This window comes from Salvelinus sp. IW2-2015, linkage group LG8 (assembly GCF_002910315.2).
Source record: "Salvelinus sp. IW2-2015 linkage group LG8, ASM291031v2, whole genome shotgun sequence".
Lineage (NCBI taxonomy): Eukaryota > Metazoa > Chordata > Actinopteri > Salmoniformes > Salmonidae > Salvelinus > Salvelinus sp. IW2-2015.
In genome coordinates, this window is record NC_036848.1 from 44546346 (window position 1) to 44567362 (window position 21017).

At 43.7% G+C, this 21017-nt stretch overlaps 1 long non-coding RNA gene across 2 annotated transcripts; it reads right to left on the reverse strand.

Annotated features, from left to right (window-relative positions):
• Window positions 1-14948: 14948 nt before the first annotated feature.
• On the reverse strand, window positions 14949-19442 carry LOC111968001 (uncharacterized). 2 transcript variants are annotated; one of them, XR_011480351.1, is made up of 5 exons: window positions 19357-19442; window positions 18863-19031; window positions 16128-16321; window positions 15632-15791; window positions 14949-15487 (listed from the first exon to the last, which is right to left on the reverse strand). It is a non-coding gene; the product is annotated as an uncharacterized lncRNA (long non-coding RNA). The 2 variants fall into 2 exon arrangements; XR_011480350.1 differs by lacking the exons at window positions 18863-19031; window positions 19357-19442 and adding an exon at window positions 18199-18542.
• Between the last annotated feature and the right edge of the window lie 1575 nt (window positions 19443-21017).

Here is a 21017-nt window from a genome sequence, read left to right on the forward strand (position 1 = left end):
TCTGCAATCCGCTCTGGCATGCTGTCAATTAACTTCTGGGCCACATCCTGACTGATGGCAGCCCATTCTTGCATAATCAATGCTGTTGTTTGTCAGAATTTGTGGGTTTTTGTTTGTCCACCCGCCTCTCTTCCAATGGGATTAAGGTCTGGGGAGTTTCCTGGCCATGGACCCAAAATATCAATGTTTTGTTCCCCGAGCCACATGCTGGAAAAAGGCATTGTTTATCACCCAAACTGTTCCTGGGTAGTTGGGAGAAGTTGCTCTCAGAGGATGTTTTGGTACCATTCTTTATTCATGGCTGTGTTCTTGGGCAAAATTGGAGTAAGCACACTCCCTTGGCTGAGGAGCAACCCCACACATGAATGGTCTCAGGAGGCTTTACTGTTGGCATGACACAGGACTGATGGTAGTGCTCACCTTGGCTTCTCCGGACAAGCTTTTTTCTTGATGCCCCAAACAATCGGAAAGGGGATTCATCAGAGAAAATGACTTTACCCCAGTCCTCAGCAGTCCAATCCCTGTACCTTTTGCAGAATATCAGTCTGTCTGATGTTTTTCCTGGAGAGAAGTGGCTTCTTTGCTGCCCTTCCTGACACCAGGCCATCCTCCAAAAACCTCGCCTCACTGGCGTGCAGATGCACTCACACCTGCCTGCTGCCATTCCTGAGCAAAGCTCTGTACTGGTGTGCCCCATCCCGCAGCTGAATCAACTTTAGGAGACGGTCCTGGCGCTTGCTGGACATTCTGGGCACCCTGAAGCCTTCTTCACAACAATTGAACCGCTCTCCTTTAAGTTCTTGATGATTGATAAATGGTTTATTTAGGTGCAATCTTACTGGCAGCAATATCCTTGCCTGTTAGAAGCCCTTTTTGTGCAAAGCAATGATGACGGCACGTGTTTCCTTGCAGGTAACCATGGTGTACAGAGGAAGAACAATGATTCCAAGCATGATTCCACCCTCCTTTTGAAAACTTCCAGTCTGTTATTCAAACTCAATCAGCATGACAGAGTGATCTCCAGCCTTGTTCCTCATCAACACTCACACCTGTGTTTAACGAGAGAATCACTGACATGTCAACTGGTCCTTTTGTGGCAGGGCTGAAATGCAGTGGAAAATGTTTGGGGGGATTCAGTTCATTTGCATGGCAAAGAGGGACTTTGCAATTAATTGCAATTCATCTGATCACTCTTCATAACATTCTGGAGTATATGCAAATTGCCATTATACAAACTGAGGCAGCAGACTTTGTGAAAATTTATATTGTGTCATTCTCAAAACTTTTGGCCACGACTGTACATGGATGGGGATACATTTGTAAATACATTTTTGAAACCAAACCAATCAAATCCAAAATAAATGTTTTGATCTCGTAAATAGATACATTGATGTTAAAACAGGTGCAGCGAAATGCTTGTTTCTAGCATCTGTAATGATCAAGTGCTTTTAAAGGCTGGTTATGGCGCACACCTCTATCACCCCAGACACCCTAGACTTTGGGTCTCCAAAAGGTCAATCGCGAGCTACCAGATAGCATTATAAACTCAGCAAAAAAAGAAACGTTCTCTCACTGTCAACTGTGTTATTTTCAGCAAACTTAACATGTGTAAATATTGTTATGAACATAAGATCAACAACTGAGAAATAAACTGAAACAAGTTCCACAGACATGTGACTAACAGAAATGGAATAATGTGTCCCTGAACAAAGGGGGATCAAAATCAAAAGTAACAGTCAGAATCTGGTGGGGCCACCAGCTGCATTAAGTACGCAGTGCATCTCCTCCTCATGGACTGCACCAGATTTGCCAGTTCTTGCTGTAAGATGTTACCCCACTCTTCCACCAAGGCACCTGCAAGTTCCCGCACATTTCTTTGGGGAATGGCCCTGGCCCTAGCCCTCATCCTCCGATCCAACAGGTCCCAGACGTGCTCAATGGATTGAGATCCGGGCTCTTCGCTGGCCATGGCAGAACACTGACATTCCTGTCTTGCAGGAAATCATGCACGAGAATGAGCAGTATGGCTGGTGGCATTGTCATGCTGGAGGGTCATGTCAGGATGAGCCTGCAGGAAGGGTACCACATGAGGGAGGAGGATGTCTTCCCTGTAATGCACAGGGTTGAGATTGCCTGCAATGACAACAAGCTCAGTCCGATGATGCTGTGACACACCGCCCCAGACCATGACGGACCCTCCACCTCCAAATCGATCCCGCTCCAGAGTACATGCCTCGGTGTAACGCTCATTCCTTCGACGGTATACGCGAATCCGACCATCACCCCTGGTGAGACAAAACCGCGACTCGTCAGTGAAGAGCACTTTTTGACAGTCATGTCTGGTCCAGCGACGGTGGGTTTGTGCCCATAGGCAACGTTGTTGCCGGTGATGTCTGGTGAGGACCTGCCTTACAACAACTACAAGCCCTCAGTCCAGCCTCTCTCAGCCTATTGTGGACAGTCTGAGCACTGATGGAGGGATTGTGCGTTCCTGGTGTAACTCGGGCAGTTGTTGTTGCCATCCTGTACCTGTCCCGCAGGTGTGATGTTTGGATGTACCGATCCTGTGCGTGTTGTTACACGTGGTCTGCCACTGCGAGGACGATCAGCTGTCCATCCTGTCTCCCTGTTTTAGACGTCTCACAGTGCGGACATTGCAATTTATTGCCCTGGCCACATCTGCGATCCTCATGCCTTAGGCACGTTCACGCAGGGACCCTGGGCATCTTGCTTTTGATGTTTTTCCAGAGTCAGTAGAAAGGCCCTTTTAGTGTCCTAAGTTTTTATAACTGTAACTGACCTTAATTGCCTACCGTCTGTAAGCTGTTAGTGTCTTAACAACCGTTCCACAGGTGCATGTTCATTAATTGTTTATGGTTAATTGAACAAGCATGGGAACCAGTGTTTAAACCCTTTACAATGAAGATCTGTGAAGTTATTTGGATTTTTACAAATTATCTTTGAAAGACAGGGTCCTGAAAAAGGGGCGTTTCTTTTTTTGCTGAGTTTATATTCTACCATGGTAACACACAATTATGATAAATGGTACCAAAAAATATCATATAGTACCATCTTTATTAATTGTTCATTACCATAGTACAATGGCAGTATATTGCATTAAATKAATAAACCCCCCAACGTCAAAAGAGGTTGGTTGGTATTATATTGATTAATTTATATACCAGTTTGGGTATATTTTTTGATAAAGTCAGAGGCAGGCTACGATTGTTGGTCATAGTTTGTATCAAAGAAAAAGGAAATAGTTGCTGTGAAAAAGGGGTAAAACTTTCTGTATTAATAGTACAATTTTTTGCTCATGTTTTGGTTCCCTGTGTTGCCAACCTGAAATGTGAGAGTATGTGAGATTATATGGGGTATCCTAATCATTTACAGTATTTATCGTCAAGGGGTGTTGTGCTCGTCTCAGCACGCAGTGGGAGCCGCTCGCACTCTACAGCTTCACGAGCTAGCCTGCCTAGTAGTCAGAGAATGAGAGAGCCAAGCCAACAGAAAACTGAAGAGAGAAGCACTAGATAAACAAAATATTTTAAACGTTATAATCACGGTGAGCAAGAGTTATTAAGCATAGGATATGAAACACCAAGTTACGCAGAGTGTAATGATATTTTATAATTTTGTAAGGTTTCGATTTTTTATTGTTAAAAGTCCGTTTGCGAACATTGGCTAAAGTTAGCTCTAGTCAAGCTAGCCTTTCATAGTCTTTTAAAAGCATTTTTTTATGAGATATGATAATTAATACATTTTTACAAATGTTTTAGTATGTTGCTATTTAGAATTATAAGTGTAGCCAAGTCAGTTGATTGAGAGACAACTGAAAACTGTATTGAAGAGAGAAGCACCAGAAACTTTTTTCATTTTCAAGTTTTCTTAATTCTTCTCACCATGCCCAATCCAGGTACCAAGGTTGAAGAGAGTAGACTACCCTACTAGACCATGTGTGTTGTGGTTTTTCACTATGAGCTAAAAGGGTTTAAGAGGGTACTGTTGCAGAGCGAGTAGTCAATGTTGCATCATGCGAGTACCATAAATTACTACATTTTTGGTCTCTTTACCCGAAAAATGGTGGGACACAGACCATCATAATACATTGTAAACGAATACCATGCTTTCACTACATGCTGCTAGTTTTTTTTTTTACATTGTACTACCATGGTTGATTTTAGTAGCATGGTAGCAAGTACAATGAAAAAGTACTTTTTTTGTCACTACCATGGCAGAAAAATACCATGGCATTTTTTCATTGTACTACCATGGCACATTTTTTGTAAGGGATTTACATTATCCCACCTCTGCTTATCTCCCTCCTCTCTCTCTCCCACCCTCTCAATTCATTTCAAAGGGCTTTGTTGGCACGGGAAACAAATGTTTACATTGCCAAAGCAAGTGAAATAGATAAACAAAAGTGAAAAACAGTAAACATTACACTCACAAAAGTTCCAAAGGAACATTTCAAATGTCATATTATGGCTATACACCATGTTGTAACATTGTGCAAATAGTTACAGTGCAAAAGGGAAAATAAATAAACATAAATATTTAAAATGGTGTTTGTTCTTCACTGGTTGCCCTTTTCTTGTGGCAACAGGTCACAAATCTTGCTGCTGTGATGGCATACTGGTATTTCACCCAATATATAAGAGTTTATCAAAATTGGATTTGTTTTCAAATTCTTTGTGGGTCTGTGTAATCTGAGGGAAATTTGGGTCTCTAATATGGTCTTACATTTGGCAGGTTAGCAAGTGCAGCTCAGTTTCCATCTCATTTTTTCTTCTCTTGAGAGCCATGTCTGCCTACGGCGGCCTCTATGRTCACTGAGTCTGTACATAGTCAGAGCTTTCCTTAATTTGTGGTCAGTCACAGTGGTCAGGTATTTATACTCTCTGTATAGGGCCAAATAGCATTCTAATTTGCCCAGTTTTTTTGTTAATTATTTCCAATGTGTCAAGTAATTAACTTTTTGTGTAATCATGATTTGGTTGGGCCTAATTGTGTTGCTGTTCTGTTTGTGAACAGAGCCCCAGGACCAGCTTGCTTAGGGGACTCTTCTCCAGGTTCATCTCTCTGTAGGTGATGACTTTGGTTACGGAAGGTTTGGGAATTGCTTCCTTTTAGGTGGTTGTAGAATTGAATGGCTCTTTTCTGGATTTTGATCATTAGCGGGTATCTGCTTAATTCTGCTCTGCATGTATTATTTGGTGTTTTACATTACATGCAGAATTCTGCAAAAATATCCTTTGTGTACAGTCTCCATTTTGTGAATTCTTGGTTGGTGAGCGGACCCCAGATCTCACAACCATAAAGGGCAATGGGTTCTATAACTGATTCAAGTATTTTTAGCCAGATCCTATCTATCTGTCTCTTTCTCCCTCCCATCTTCCTCCTTCACGACCAGGGAGGTTTTGCAATGCCTTGCAAAGAAGGGCACCTATTGGGTAGATGGGTATAAAAAAGTATTTTAAAAAAGCAGACATTGAATATCCCTTTGAGCATGGTGAAGTTATTAATTACACTTTGGATGTTGTAGCAATACAGCCAGTCATTACAAAGATACAGGTGTCCTTCCCAACTCAGTTGCCGGAGAGGAAAGAAACTGCTCAAGGATTTCACCATCGGGCCAATGGTAACTTTAAAACAGTTAGTTTAATGGCTGTGATAGGATAAGACTGAGGATGGATCAACAACATTGTAGTTTCTCCACAATACTAACCTAATTGACAGAGTGAAAATAAGAAAGATTGTACAGAATACAAATATTCCAAAACATGCATCCGATTTGCAACAAGGCTAAAGTAATACTGCAAGAAATGTGGCAAATCAATTCACTTTTTGTCCTGAATACAAAGTGMTGTGTTGGATTTGCCAAAAACATAACACATTACTGAATACCACTCTCCATATTTTCAAGCATAGTGATGGCTGCATCATGTTATGGTCATGCTTGTAATCGTTTAGGACTGGGGAGTTTTACAGGATAAAAAAYAAAGAAACTAATGGTGCTAAGCACAGGCAAAATCAGAGGAAAACCTGGTTCAGTCTGTTTTCACCAGATACTGGGAGATTAATTCACCTTTCAGCAGGACAATAACCTAAAAAAGAAGGCCAAATCTACACTGGAGTTGATAACCAAGAAGACAGTGAATGTTGTTTAGTGGTCAAGTTACAGTGTTGACTTAAATCTACTTGAAAATCTATGGCAAGACCTGAAAATGGTTGTCTAGAATTTAACAACCAATTTGACAGGGCTTGATGAATTTTGAAAATAATAAATGGGCAAATTTTGCACAATCCAGGTGTGGAAAGCTCTTTCAAGACTCACAGTTGTAATCACATACGAGCCTTTCCCAATGATGCAGATAATAATAATACAAATAAATTAGTAACACATGGAATAAAATACACAAGAATGGAGTTCTACAGGGACTACCAGTATAAGATCAATGTGCAGGGGTACAAGGTAATTGAGGTGGACATGTACATGAAAGCAGGGTAAAGTGGCTAGGCATCAGGATAAATTATAATAAAAGTAAAATAAGGAACAGTTGCAGCAGCATATGATGTATGTGTTGTGTCGGTATGCTTTGTGTACGTATGTAGTGTGTTTACAGTATATACTGTAGTTTTGCGAGTCAGTGCAGATAGTTAATTAAATGGTTACCCGGACTATTTAGCAGTCTTAGAGAAAGGAAAGGGAAAGGGGATATCTAGTCAGCTGCACAATAATGCATTAAACCGAAACTGGTCTTTCGCATTTAACCCAACCCCTCTGAATCAGACTGGTGCTGGGGGCTTGCTTAATCGACGTCCACGTCATCAGCTCCCGGGGAGCAGTTGTTGTTGGGGGTTAACTACCTTTGCTCAAGGGCAGAACAGCTAATTTTTCCACCTTTCCGGCTTGGGAATTCGAACCATTGACCTTTCGGTTACTGGTACAACTCTATTAAATGAAACCTGCCGCCCCTCTAGGCTTATGGTTTTTTAGCAGTCTTATGGCTTGGGGGTGGAAGCTGTCTCGGAGCATGTTGGTCCAAGAGCCGATGCTCCAGTACTGTTTACCGGACAGTAGCAGAGTGAACAGTCTATGGCTTGGGTGGCAGTAGTCTTGGGCAATTTTTCGGGCCTTCCTCTGACACCACCTGATATAGAGGTCCTGGATGGTGGGGAGTTCGGCCTCAGTGATGTACTGGGCTGTCCGCACCACCCTCTGTAGCGCTTTGCCATCGAGGGCGGTGCATTTGCCATACCAAGCAGCGATGCAGCCAGTCAAGATGCTCTCGGTGGTGCAGCTGTAGAACTTTTTGAGGATGCTAAATCTTTTCAGTATCCTGAGGGGGAAGAGGCGATGTCGTGCCCTATTCACGACTGTGCAGGTGAGTGTGGACCATATTAAGTCCTTAATGATGTGGACGCCAAAGAACTTGAAGCTCTCGACCTGCTCCACTACAGCTTTGTCATTGTGGATGGGGGCGTGCTCTCCCCTCTTTCTCCTGTAGTCCACGATCAGCTCCTTGATCTTACTGACGTTGAGGTAGAGGTTGTTGTCCTGGCTAATTCTCTGACCTCCTTGAAGGCTGTCTCGTCACCATCTGTGATCAGGCCTACCACCGTTGTGTCGTCGTCAGCAAACTTGATAGTGTTGTAGTCGTGCGTAGCCACGCAGTCGTGGGTGAGCAGGGAGTACAGGAGGGGGCTAAGCACACACCCGTGGGGCTCCGAGTTGAGGGTCAGCGTGGCGTAGGTGTTGTTGCCTATCCTCACCACCTGGGGCCGGCCGGCCCGTCAGGAAGACCAGGATCCAGTTGCATTGGGGACTATGGTGTTTTTAACGCAGAGCAGTGTGAAGTGCAATTTAGATTGTGTCATCTGTGGATCTGTTGGGGCGGAATACGAATTCGAGTGGGTCCAGGGTGTCTGGGATGATTGTGTGTCATGACCATTCTTTCAAAGCACTTCATAAATACAGATGTGTSTTCTACAGGGCGATTGTTATTTATTTAGGTTACCTTGGGAGTTCTAGTGAAGAGGAACAATGGTGGTCAGCAAGAAACATGTTGGGATTGCAGACTGGGACAAGAAGAGATTGAAAATGTCAGTGAAAACACTTGTCAGCTGGTCTATGCATGCTTTGAGATTGGAACAAATGGGCTTTCACGCAAGACTCAATGTTGTATTCCTTGAAGTGAGCATAAAATGCATTTGGCTCGTTTGGGAGTTCTGCATCACTGGGCATCTCACGGCTTGGTTTCCCTTTGTAATCAGTTAATAGGATTCCACCTTCCTCCTATAGTCCTTTTGCATGTTTGTCTCAGAGGCCGTAGCGCGCTTTCATGTATGCATCTGGRCATCCCGGGATCACCCGGACCACGGCACTACTGACATGCAAGTTCTGGTGGTCATCCCTAACAGCATTCGTCCGAGATTACGTTCTTTCCTGTCCCGTCTGTGCATGGGCAAAGAGCCCTCGCCAACTACCTACCGGTAAGTTCGAGCCTTTACCTACACCACACAGACCATGGTCCCACATTGCCATGGATTTCCTCAGTGATCTGCCAGACTCTTCGGGCTTCACTATTTTAGTTGTAGTGGACCGGTTCTCCAAGATGTGCCAACTCATCCCCCTTCCACATCTACCTAATGCCATAGAAATGYCCGAGTGCATGTTCCAACAGGTGTTTCGTCTGTATGGGATCCCGGAAGACATCGTTTCGTAGACCCCAGTTCGTCTCCAGGGTGTGGCGAGCCTTCTGCGACCGACTGGGGGTCTCCATCAGCCTATCCTCCGGATACCATCCCCAAACAAACGGGCAGACGGAACGCCTGAATCAGGAAATGGGGAAGTACCTTCGCCAACACTGCACCCACCAACCACACYAGTGGAGTTGCTATCTAGCCTGGGCCGAATACACACAGAACTCCCTGGTGCATTCCTCACTCCATAGAACTCCTTTTCAGTGTGTCCTCCGATACCAACCCCCTGTGTTCCCATGGGAGACAGAGCACAGAACTGTGCCTGCCATCGATGAGTGGTTTCGATGGAGCGAACAGGTTTGGGAGACCGCAAATCGGGCACCTACTTCGAGCTTCCCTCTCCCAGAAACAGTTCGCTGACCGGCATCACCGATCTACTCCACTCTTCCACCCTGGGCAACGTGTGTGGCTCTCTACACGGGACATCCTGCTTCATGACCCTCATTGGTCCCTTCAAAATAACACACAGTATCAATCCTGTCACCTACCGTCTCCATTTGCACCGCCATTACCGGATCTCATCCTTCCGTGTGTCCCTTCTCAAGCCTGTGAGGTAGAGCCCTCTCCATCTTCCAGTGGCGCAGCCCCTCCGTTTGACGTCAGCGGTGCACCTGCTTATTCCGTCCTAGCCCMCCTTGACTCCAAGCGCCTGGGTGGTCGCATCCACTACCTGATGGATTGGGAGGGGTACGGACTGTCCTGGATCCCCACCCATGACATCCTCGACCCAGCCACGATAGAGATATATATATCTATTCAGCTCTACATACTCTGAATCGAAAATGCTAATTAGCATCTAAGTAGACATCATGCAAAATACAAATCCCTGCAAGCTCCAAAAGGTAATCTCTAGCTGACACCTTTGCTAACAGGTATTGTCCATTTAAAACTTGCACAAGACAGTTTCACAGAATTGTCCATTGTTGTTGCAAATGTTGCAAATTTATTCATTGCTACATTTAGCTAACATTTGCCTTGTCTATATGCTCATGGCATTTGTAGTTATTTATAATTAGTCACCTTGTCCTAGAGAGATTTACATGGTTATCAAAACGTTACGCCAGGATAAGCCGACACAAAACACAGCCCTTATTTTAAGTGCTACTAAAATCCAGTGGAGGCTGCTGAGGGGAGAACAGCTCATTATGGGAGAGCAAATGTTGCAATTGTATAACAAAGTTTGCCATGACTTATGACATGTTCATGATATGAGTGAGAATGCTCAACAAAATTAATGGGGGCCCCCTGGAGTTCAGGGCTCCTGGGCACATGCCCTGCATGGCCAGTCAGTATTCGGCCATGATTACTCAAGTTTAGATAGCTGGCTAGACTAACTTACCAATCTAAAATGTGTTAGCTGACATGGCTAATTGAGTGACTGTCAGTGACTGATATAACAAGAGAAAGACTGCTGATGCACAACATTTCAAAATTACACTTAACTCACCAGTAATTGGCATGAGTTCACATCTAGGACAATAATTCCCCTTTTTTTCATCCTAGCATTTGCTTTTCAACAGCAGAGATTTGTATACACCTTGTCGTCTGCTTCTGACCTTTGCAGGGAATTAATGGCGCCGGAGAAGGCTGCCATTTTACAGTCCCCGAAACAATTGTGCTCTTGTATTTTTTCATGTTATTTGAAAATTATTTTGGACATAATGCTTCTGCCACCATCTGTTATGAACAAAAACAGTTTCTAGATATCAGGACAGCGATTATTCACCCCGTACTGGAAGATTTTATCTTTAACGAGTTGGACAGGAAAGGATTTACTTCAGACACCCGACAAGGCGCTCATCCCCGTCATTCGTAGAAGAAAGAGATATCGGGGACATAGGACTTGGTGTCCTGTAAGGAGCCGACGGCGAGTGGGTAATCTGCCTTTATCATTGGTCCTATTAGCCAACGTACAATCATTGGATACGAGCACGTACAGTTGAAGTCGGAAGTTTACATACACCTAAGCCAAATACATTTAAACTCAGTTTCACTATTCCTGACATTTAATCCTCGTAAAAATTCCCTGTCTTAGGTCAGTTAGGATCACCACTTTATTTTAAGAATGTGAAATGTCAGAATAATAGTAGAGAGAATMATTTATTTCATCACATTCCCAGTGCAGAAGTTTACATACACRAAGTTATTATTTGGTAGCATTGCCTTGAAATTGTTTAACTTGGGTCAAATGTTTCAGGTAGCCTTCCACAAGCTTCCCACAATAAATTGGGTGGATTTTGGCCCATTCCTCCTGACAGAGCTGGTGTAACTGAGTCAGGTTTGTAGGCCTCCTTGCTCACACACGCTTTTTCAGTTCTGCCCACACATTTTCTATAGGATTGAGGTCAGGGCTTTGTGATGGCCACTCCAATACCTTGACTTTGTTGTCCTTAAGCCATTTTGCCACAACTTTGGAAGTATGCTTGGGATCATTGTCCATTTGGAAGACCCATTTGCGACCAAGCTTTAACTTCCTGACTGATGTCTTGAGATGTTGCTTCAATATATCCACATAATGTTCCCTCATCATGATGTCATCTATTTTGTGAAGTGCACCTCCAGCATCTTCACAAGGTCCTTCGCTGTTGTCCTGGGATTGATTTGCACTTTTCGCACCAAAGTACGTTCATCTCTAGGAGACAGAACGCGTCTCCTTCCTGAGCGGTATGACGGCTGTGTGGTCCCATGGTGTTTATACTTGCGTACTATTGTTTGTACAGATGAACGTGATACCTTCAGGTGTTTGAACCAGACTTGTGGAGGTCTACAATTTTTTTTCTGATCTTGGATGATTTCCCCATGATGTCAAGCAGAGGCACTGAGATTGAAGGTAGGCCTTGAAATACATCCACATGTACACCTCCAATTGACTCAAATGATGTTAATTAGCCTATCAGAAGCTTCTAAAGCCATGACATCATTTTGGAATTTCCCAAGCTGTTTAAAGGCACCGTCAACTTAGTGTATGTAAACTTCTGACCCACTGGAATTGTGATACAGTGAATTATGTGAAATAATCTGTCTGTAAACAATTGTTGGAAAAATTACTTGTTTCATGCACAAAGTAGATGTCCTAACCGACTTGCCAAAACTATAGTTTATTAACAAGAAATTTGTGCAGTGGTTTAAAAACGAGTTTTAATGACTCCAACATAAGTGTATGTAAACTTCCGACTTCAACTGTATATCCTACCCAACGGGCCATTATAAACTGTAATATCTCATGTTTCACCCAGTCATGGCTGAACAGCGACATGAACAACCTATAGCTGGCGGGTTTTACGCATTTTCGGCAGGATTGAACAGGCGCATCAAGTAAGACAAGGGGTGGCGCTCTATGTATATTTGTAAACAGTTGGTGCATTAAAATCTAATATTAGATTGCTGTCTATTTACCACCACAAACCGATGCTGGCACTAAGACTGCACTCAATGAGCTGTATACGGTCATAAGAAAACAGAAAAAACTCATCCAGGAGGTGGCGCTCCTAGTAGCCGGGGACTTTAATGCAGGGAAACAAATCCATTTTACCCAATTTCTACCAGCATGTWAAACGTGCAACCAGAGGGGAGAGGGGGGGGAAAGAAACTCTAGCCCACCTATACTTCACACACAGAGATGCGTACAAAGCTCTCCCTCGCCCTCCATTTGACAAATCTGACCATAATTCCATCCTCCTGATTCCTGCTTACAAGCAAAAACTAAAGCAGGAAGCACCAGTGACTCGGTCAATAAATAAGTGGTCAGACGATGCAGATGCTAAGCTACAGGACTGTTTTGCTAGCAGACTGGAATATGTTCGGTATTCTTCCAATGGCATTGAGGAGTACACAACATCAGTCAGCGGCTTCATCAATAAGTGRATCGATGATGTCGTCCCCACAGTGACTGTACATACATACCCCAACCAGAAGCCATGGATTACAGGCAACATCCTCACTGAGCTAAAGGGTAGAGTTGCCGCTTTCAAAGAGCGGGACTCTAACCCGGAAGCTTATAAGAAATCCCGCTATGCCCTCCGACAAACCATCAAACAGGCCAAGCGTCAATACAGGACTAAGATTGAATCCTACTACACCGGCTCCGACGCTCATCGAAGGGCTTGCAAACTATTACAGACTACAAAGGGAAGCACAGCCGCGAGCTGCCAAGTGACACGAGCCTACCAGACAAGTTKAATTTCTTCTATGCTTGCTTCGAGGCAAGTAACACTGAAACATGCATGAGAGCATCAGCTGTTCCGGACAATTGTGCGATCACACTCTCCGTAGCAGATGTGAGTAAAACCTATAAACAGGACAACATTCACAAGGCCAGACGGATTTACAGGACGTGCACTGCGAGCATGCGTTGACCAACTGGCAAGTGTCTTCACTGACATTTTCAACCTGTCCCTGACTAAGTCTAATACCAACATGTTTCAAGCAGACCACCATAGTCTCTGTGCCCAAGAACACTAAGGTAACCTGCCTAAATGACTTCCGACCCGTAGCACTCACTTCTGTCGCCATGAAGTGCTTTGAAAGGCTGGTCATGGCTCACATCAATAACATTATCCCAGAAACCCTAGAACCACTCCAATTTGCATACCTCCCAAACAGATCCACAGTTGATGCAATCTCTATTGCACCCCACATTGCCCTTTCCCACCTGGACAAAAGGAACACCTATGTGAGAATGCTATTCATTGACTACAGCTCAGCGTTCAACACCATAGTGCCCTCAAAGCTCATCACTAAGCTAAGGACCCTGCGACTTAACACCTCCCTCTGCAACTGGATCCTGGAGTTCCTGATGGGCCGCCCCCAGGTATTAAGGGTGGGTAACAACATCCGCCATGCTGATCCTCAACACGGGGGACACATAGGGGTGCTTGCTCAGTCCCCTACTGTACTCCCTGAGCTTCCTGCCATCCAGGACCTCTATACAAGGCAGTGTCAAAATGCCCTAAYAATTGTCAAAGACTCCAGCCACCCTAGTCATAGACTGTTCTCTCTGCTCCCGCACAGCAAGAGGTACCGGAGCACCAAGTCTAGGTATCCAAAAGGCTTCTTAAACAACTTCTTCAGGATCGGTGAGTCCCCTGCGGGACGGTTGAGCTAACATAGGCTAATGCGATTAGCATGAGGTTGTAAGTAACAGGAACATTTCCCAGGACATAGACATATGATAAGCAAAAGGCTTAAATTCTTGTTAACCTAACTGCACTGTTCAATTTACAGTAGCTATTACAGTGAAAGAATACCATGCTATTGTTTGAGAAGAGTACACAGTTTGTTTTGAACATGAAGTTATTAATAAACCAAATTAGGCACATTTGGGCAGTCCTGATACAAACATTTTCACATAAATGCAATGGTTCATTGGATCAGTCTAAAACTGTGCATATACACTGCTTCCATCTAGTGGCCAAAATGTAAATTGCGCATGGGCTGGAATAATACATTTACATTTACATTTAAGTCATTTAGCAGACGCTCTTATCCAGAGCGACTTACAAGTTGGCCTTTCTCTTGCATTTCAAAGACGGTACAAAAAAAATAAGTTGTTTTTTCTTTGTATTGTCTTTTACCAGATCTAATGTGTTATGTTCTCCTACATTCCTTTCACATTTCCACAAACGTCAAAGTGTTTCCTTTCAAAATAGTACCAATAAAATGCATATCCTTGCTTCAGGGCCTGAGCTACAGGCAGTTAGATTTGAGTATGACATTTTAGGCAAAAATGGGGGAAAAAGGGGCCGATCCTTAAGCCATAAGACTCCTGAACTGCTAATCAAATGGCTACCCAGACTATTTGCACTGCCCTCCTCCCCTTTTACACTACTGCTACTCTGTTTCATTATCTATGCATAATCACTTTAACTCTACCTACATGTACATATTACCTCTTACCTTGACTAARCGGTGCCCGCGCACATTGACTCTGTACCAGTACCCCCTGTGTATATAGCTTCGCTATTGTTATTTTACTGCTTCTCTTAATTACTTGTTACTTTTATTTTTTACATTTATTTTTCTTAAAACGGCATTGTTGGTTTAAGGCTTGTAAGTAAACATTTCCTGCGCATGTGACAAATACAATTTTGATTTGCTATCTCCACCAAATCATAGAAACTGTCCAAACGAGACAGACAGCAAGTAGGTCTGGTTTTCATAGTAGCTAGCTAAAGTGCGAGGATAACAAATTGATTCAAATCAAATTTGGTCTAGTATAGCTATTTASCTTAGACAGCTAAGCTAGCTTGGCATTGAACATATAGAACTTACGACCGGTTTGGCTGGCAACGATGCCAATAGAATGAACAACAAGCGACCCTAGATTTGTGTTTGGGACTATATCTCGAGAAAGGATGGAAATTATATTAATAAATTCATCAAAATAACATTGAATTAAAATAATGATTTACATATTTTCATAGGTTGGTAACCATTGTATTAAAGTGATAATGCCCTCAAAGCTAGAGTTTGGATTACATATTGGCACGGTTTGCTGGCCCGAGACGAATGCCAATATGTCCTCCAAACCACGGCTTTTTGGGCATTATCACTTAAATAAACCCCTCTCCCCAAGTCCATCATGGCACAGGTGCCACCACACTCCTGTCTCGTCTCCTTCTCCCTCCTTCCCGATATGCTGCCAGCTGCAACCACTTTTTCATGACAGACTCCACATCGCTCTCGGATGCTTTAGATGTTAACGGATTCTTCCGGACAACAGCTAATGAACAAGAACACAGGTGGTCGCAAAAATGTGAAATTTTAGTTGCAACAGGGTGAATTGAATACTTTAAAATGTCATGGTAATTGCATTGCAGGAAGCAATTCGTGTCATGAGACATTTGCAATTATGAGAAATCCTTACCAATCAAAACCTCTCTCAGTCGAAGAGATCCAAGAGAGATTTTCCTATTCACTCCTCTCCAATTCATGTTCTTTGCCAGCGCATTGGAAATTGTGTGCCTCATTAAACGCCACATGACATCCTTCACATCGCATCCCCCAATGAGGCTCAAGTGGTTAATCTAAAGGAAAAAAAACATTTGAATGTATCAATTGACAAACTTTAAGCCACAAGTGACTGCCGCTTTTCCCTAGGCGAGGGAAGCATATATGGTTAAGAAACTTGTATGCTAATTCTGATGAAGGTCTTTGGAGGTTGAAACGTCATGCTTTTATCCTACATAAAGTTGAAAAGTTTACTGGGGAGTGAGAGACACCCATTTTCCATTTCATAAAGTTTGTGGACATAAATCCTATTTTTCTTCCCCCTTCTTGCATATCTGAAAAATGATTTGAATCCCATGAACTCCCACTGAATCACTCTAAAAGAGCAGTAGATAAAGTGGAATGAAACTCACCAGTTTAAGTTTGAAGTCAGCCCCCTGAAGATCGGTTTCCAGCCTCTGGAGACTTTGTTGATCCTTCAATGGCAGAAGGCCTCCTTCGATCGCATATTCGGCTCCATTCTGCTGTGCTGTTTGTAAGAGTCGTAGGATGAGTGTCTGTTGTTCCAGTATCATCTCTTGCTTGGTAAGCATTTCCCGAATTAGCACTGAAAGAKATTTTAAAAGGGGCATTTCACTATAACCCAATGAGGTGGACAAGAGTGCCCTTTTGCCCTCAGAACAGACTCAATTCATCGGGGCATGGACTCTACAAGTTGTCGAATGCGTTCCACATGGATGCTGGCCCATGTGGACTCCAATGGTTATCACAGTTATGTCAAGTTGGCTGGTGAACCATTCTTCATATAAACGGAACTGTCGACTGTGATAAACCCAGCAGCGTTGCAGTTCTTGACACAAACCGGTGCGCCTGGCAGCTACCACCATACTCCGTTCAAAGGCACTTCCATTTTGTCTTGACCATTCAAACTTTGAAAGGCACACATACACAACATATGTCTCAAATTGTCTCAAGGCTGAAAAATCTTCTTTTTTTTACCCTTCATCTACACTGATTGAAGTGGATTTAACAAGTGACATCAATAAGGGATCATAGCTTTCACCTGGTCAGTCTGTCATGGAAACAGCACATTCTTAATGTTTTGTATGCTCAGTGTATATTATCATATACATTACCAGTCAAAAGTTGACACAGCTACTCATTCCAGGGTTTTTATTTATTTTTACATTCTAGAATAGTGAAGTAACACATGAAATGTGTTACTATGAAATAACACATAAGGAATCATGTAGTAACCAAAAAAAAGTGTTAAACAAATCAAAATATATTTTATACTTGAGATTCTTCAAAGTAGCCACCTTTTGCCTTGACAGCTTTGTACACTCTTGGCATTCTCTCAATCAGCTTCATGAGGTAGTCACCCAGAACGCATTTCAATTTACAAGTGTTTCAAGAACTTTGAAAGTTTCTTCAAGTGCAGTTGCAAAAATTATCAAGCGCTATGATGAAACTGGCTCTCATGAGGACCGCCTTAGGAAAGGAAGATCCAGAGTTACCTTAGCTGCAGAAGATAAGTTCATTAGTTACCAGCCTCAAATTGCAGCCCAAATAAATGCTTCACAGCATTCAAGTAACAGACATCTTAACATCAACTCTTCAGAGGAGACTGCGTGAATCAGGCCTTCATGGTCGATTGCTGCAAAGAAACCACTACTAAAGGACACCAATAAGAATAAGAGTCTTGCTTGGGTCAAGAAACACAAGCAATGGACATTAGACRGGTGGAAATCTCTCCTTTGGTCTGGGTCCAAATTTGACATTTTTGGTTCCAACCGCCGTGTCTTTGTGAGAGGCAAAGTAGGTGAACGGATCTCCGCGTGTGTATTTCCCACCYTGAAGCATGGAGGAAGAGATGTGATGGTGCTTTGCTGGTGACACTGAGTGATTTATTTAGAATTCAAGGCACACTTTACCAGCATGGCTACCACAGCATTCTGCAGCGATACGCCATCTCACCTGGTTTGCGCTTAGTGGGACAATAATTTGTTTTTCAACAGGACAATGACCCAACACACTGCCAGGCTGTGTAAGGGCTATTTGACCAAAAAGGAGAGCGATGAAGTGCTGCATCAGATGACCTGGCCTCCAATCACCCAACCTCAACCCAATTGAGATGGTTTGGGACGAGATGGACCGCAGAGGGAAGGAAAAGCAGCCAACAAGTGCTCAGCATATGTGGGAACTCAAGACTGTTGGAAAAGCATTCCAGGTGAAGCTGGTTGAGAGAATGCCAAGAGTGTGCAAAGCTGTCAACAAGGCAATTGGTGGCTACTTTGAAGAAACTCTAATATATTTTGATTTGTTTAACACGTTTTTGGTTACTACATGATTCCTTATGTGTTATTTCATAGTGTTGATGTCTTCACTATTATTCTATTATGTAAAAATAAAGAAAAACCCTTGAATGAGTAGGTGTGTCCAATCTTTTGACTGGTACTGTATATATTACTTATTGCTGCTCACCAGAAGGAGGAGAGACAGGGTGGATGTGTTTATCCTCTGCAAACACCCAATTGTCCTGGTCAAGGCACTGACTCTTGAGATTGGAGTGAGCTGTAATACCCTTCTCAGGAGATGTATGCTTTCTAAGTTGATGTTTCCTTAGGTTTTTTTTGTTAAGCCACAAACTGCAGTTGCAACATTTGATTTTCCGCTTGACTGCAGGTTTCACAGCTGGACACGCTGAACCTGGATCTCTCGCCGTTGCACTGGTTACATCTGGGGCTCTCCGATGCACTGGTTACATCTGGGGCTCTCGCCGATGCACTGGTTACATCTGGGGCTCTCGCCGATGCACTGGTTACATCTGGGGCTCTCGCTGTTGAACCTGGGGCTCGATAACATACTGACTCACATTGTGGAATGTGTTTGGTAAAATCACTCCTATTTACATAGGTCTTGGGGCAATATGGGCAGTGGAAATGCTTTGCTTCTCTGCACTCCAGATGGCATATGAATATTGTGAACTCTGAAATGAATAAAACAAGCAAATCAACATCCAGGACACAAACTACCTTGGTTTATATAATCATGTGATGATGACCGGTACTTAACTAGTCTAATTAATGAAAGCCTTTATGCGGCTAGTATGTGTAGCTATGTGTAACAACACTGTACATGTGCTAACCTCTATGCAGCACAGCCTTCAATCTGTGCGACTCAATGTGTGTCAACACACTGGCATAGTCTCGGGGCTTGAAAATTGAGGGCTGGCAGAAGGGGCAATGATACAAGTGGTCCTTCTGGCACTGGGATAAAACCAAACGGCGATCTGCTGCTTTTCGCACTGTGATATGCTGTCAAACACAAACATAAATTATAAATAGTTTAGCAAGTCAGCGAACGTTATGTGCGTTGATAGCGAACAGTCGGTCAAGGCAAACTGACTTTTCGGTGATGATTACAGTATAACGTTAGTAGCTAGTTAAGCTATAATGCTAGCAAAGTGCTATGTTAGCTAGCTAGCTTGGTAAATAGCCACGTTAATGTTAGACAGCAATAACATGATATATAGTATACACATATCTAGCTAAGAAAAACTTAGATACCGGAAGCTACACAAAAGGCGTAACTCAAAGTGAAACGAAAAATGCTACCCTAACGTTAATTGAAATGCCTTACCATAATCCCTAACCGCGACGAKGGCACGTTCTAGCGGATCACGTCTGTCAAGGCCGTCATCTTCTTCTTCTTCTTCTTTGGTATCGTCTGTTCGCACATTTTGTTTGTACATGCCGCCACCTACTGTGCGGGAGTGTGTGGTCAATCACGTTAGATTTTGTGCCCCAAATTTTAAATGGGGAAAGGGGAGAAAAAAATGCACCACCAACTAACCCTACACCTATATCCCACTATGTCATAACAATTATAATAAATAACACCACTACACCAGGCCGATGGGCTGGGAGGAAATGACTCTTTCGTTCAACATACCTTGTAATTCCTCTGCAGTAAAATCTCATACACCGAAGTACTGCTCTGCAGCTGACACCACAACATCTATTTCTGTGATTTACGTTCCGTTTCTGAGGTACAGTTGATAACCATGGCAATGAATGCTAAGAAGCCAACCTTACTGAAGCACAAATTGTATCACTCTGTATTGGCCTAGAACCGAAGGCCTACTACTCACCCTTGACTCATCATCCTCTACTCTCTTCACTGCCTCAGCATACAACACCTTCTGTTCTACTCAGAATCTCCCTCCTACACACTGCTGCAAAATGACCATGAGCTTGGTATCTGAAAKAKCTTAGAGGGTTCGGCACAAAAGCTCTCACAGCATAACTGACATATCCTAACATGACTTTGTTAGGTAAAGACTCCGCTTTAAAACGCAAAAGGCAGACAGTGTCTTCTAAGTTTTACCACACTCACCACCGTGTCTGCGTCGCACCCAACGGCGGGTGTCACAGACACAGGGAATCTTCCATTTCAGTTGCTCCACCTCAACACTTAATGCCACCCCAGTAATCACTCCTTTCCAAGGCGCCCTGCTCCAGAGAGCAAAGCAACACACATCTTCCCTCTGCCTTCGGCACCTCTCCTTCTTCCTCACTGTCTATAACCACGTCTATACATTAACCACGCTCATGCCACACCTTCATCCACTGTTTTGTTTGCAGAACACGCACTGATGGCCTTTCTCCAATACCCAACTTCTGTTCCTTAGCCCAAATTACTAGTCTGGCTATCTCTGGCCTCTCCARCCTCGCAAAACGTGGGCTACTCTGCATCTGAGAACTGCCTTTCAAATTGTGTTGCATTATGGGGATAAAACATTTCCGAATTGTGCCTTCAAGTCAACTGCAGATTTCTCCAGTTCCTCTTCACCAACTTCATCCTGCAGCCATCGCCTGCATGTGGGGGGTTCAATTGTCAACAAATCATTAGGGTGTTTTTGTTTGACTCACGCAAACGTGAGAGGCGAAGGTTGAGAGCCATGCGTCCTCCAAAACACAACCGACCCAACCCAACCCAACCAAGCCACACTGCTTCTTGACACAATGCCCATCCAACCCGGAAGTCAGCCGCACCAATGTGTCGGAGGAAACACTGTACACCTGGCGACTTGGTCAGCGTGCACTGCGCCCAGCCCGCCACAGGAGTCACTAGTGCGCGATGAGACAAGGATACCCCTGCCGGCCAAACTCTCCCTAACCCGGACGATGCTGGGCCGTTTGTGCGCCGCCCCATGGGCCTCCCGGTAGCGGCCTGCTGCGACAGAGCCTGGACTCGAACCCAGAATCTCTGGTGGCACAGCTAGCACTGCAATGCAGTGC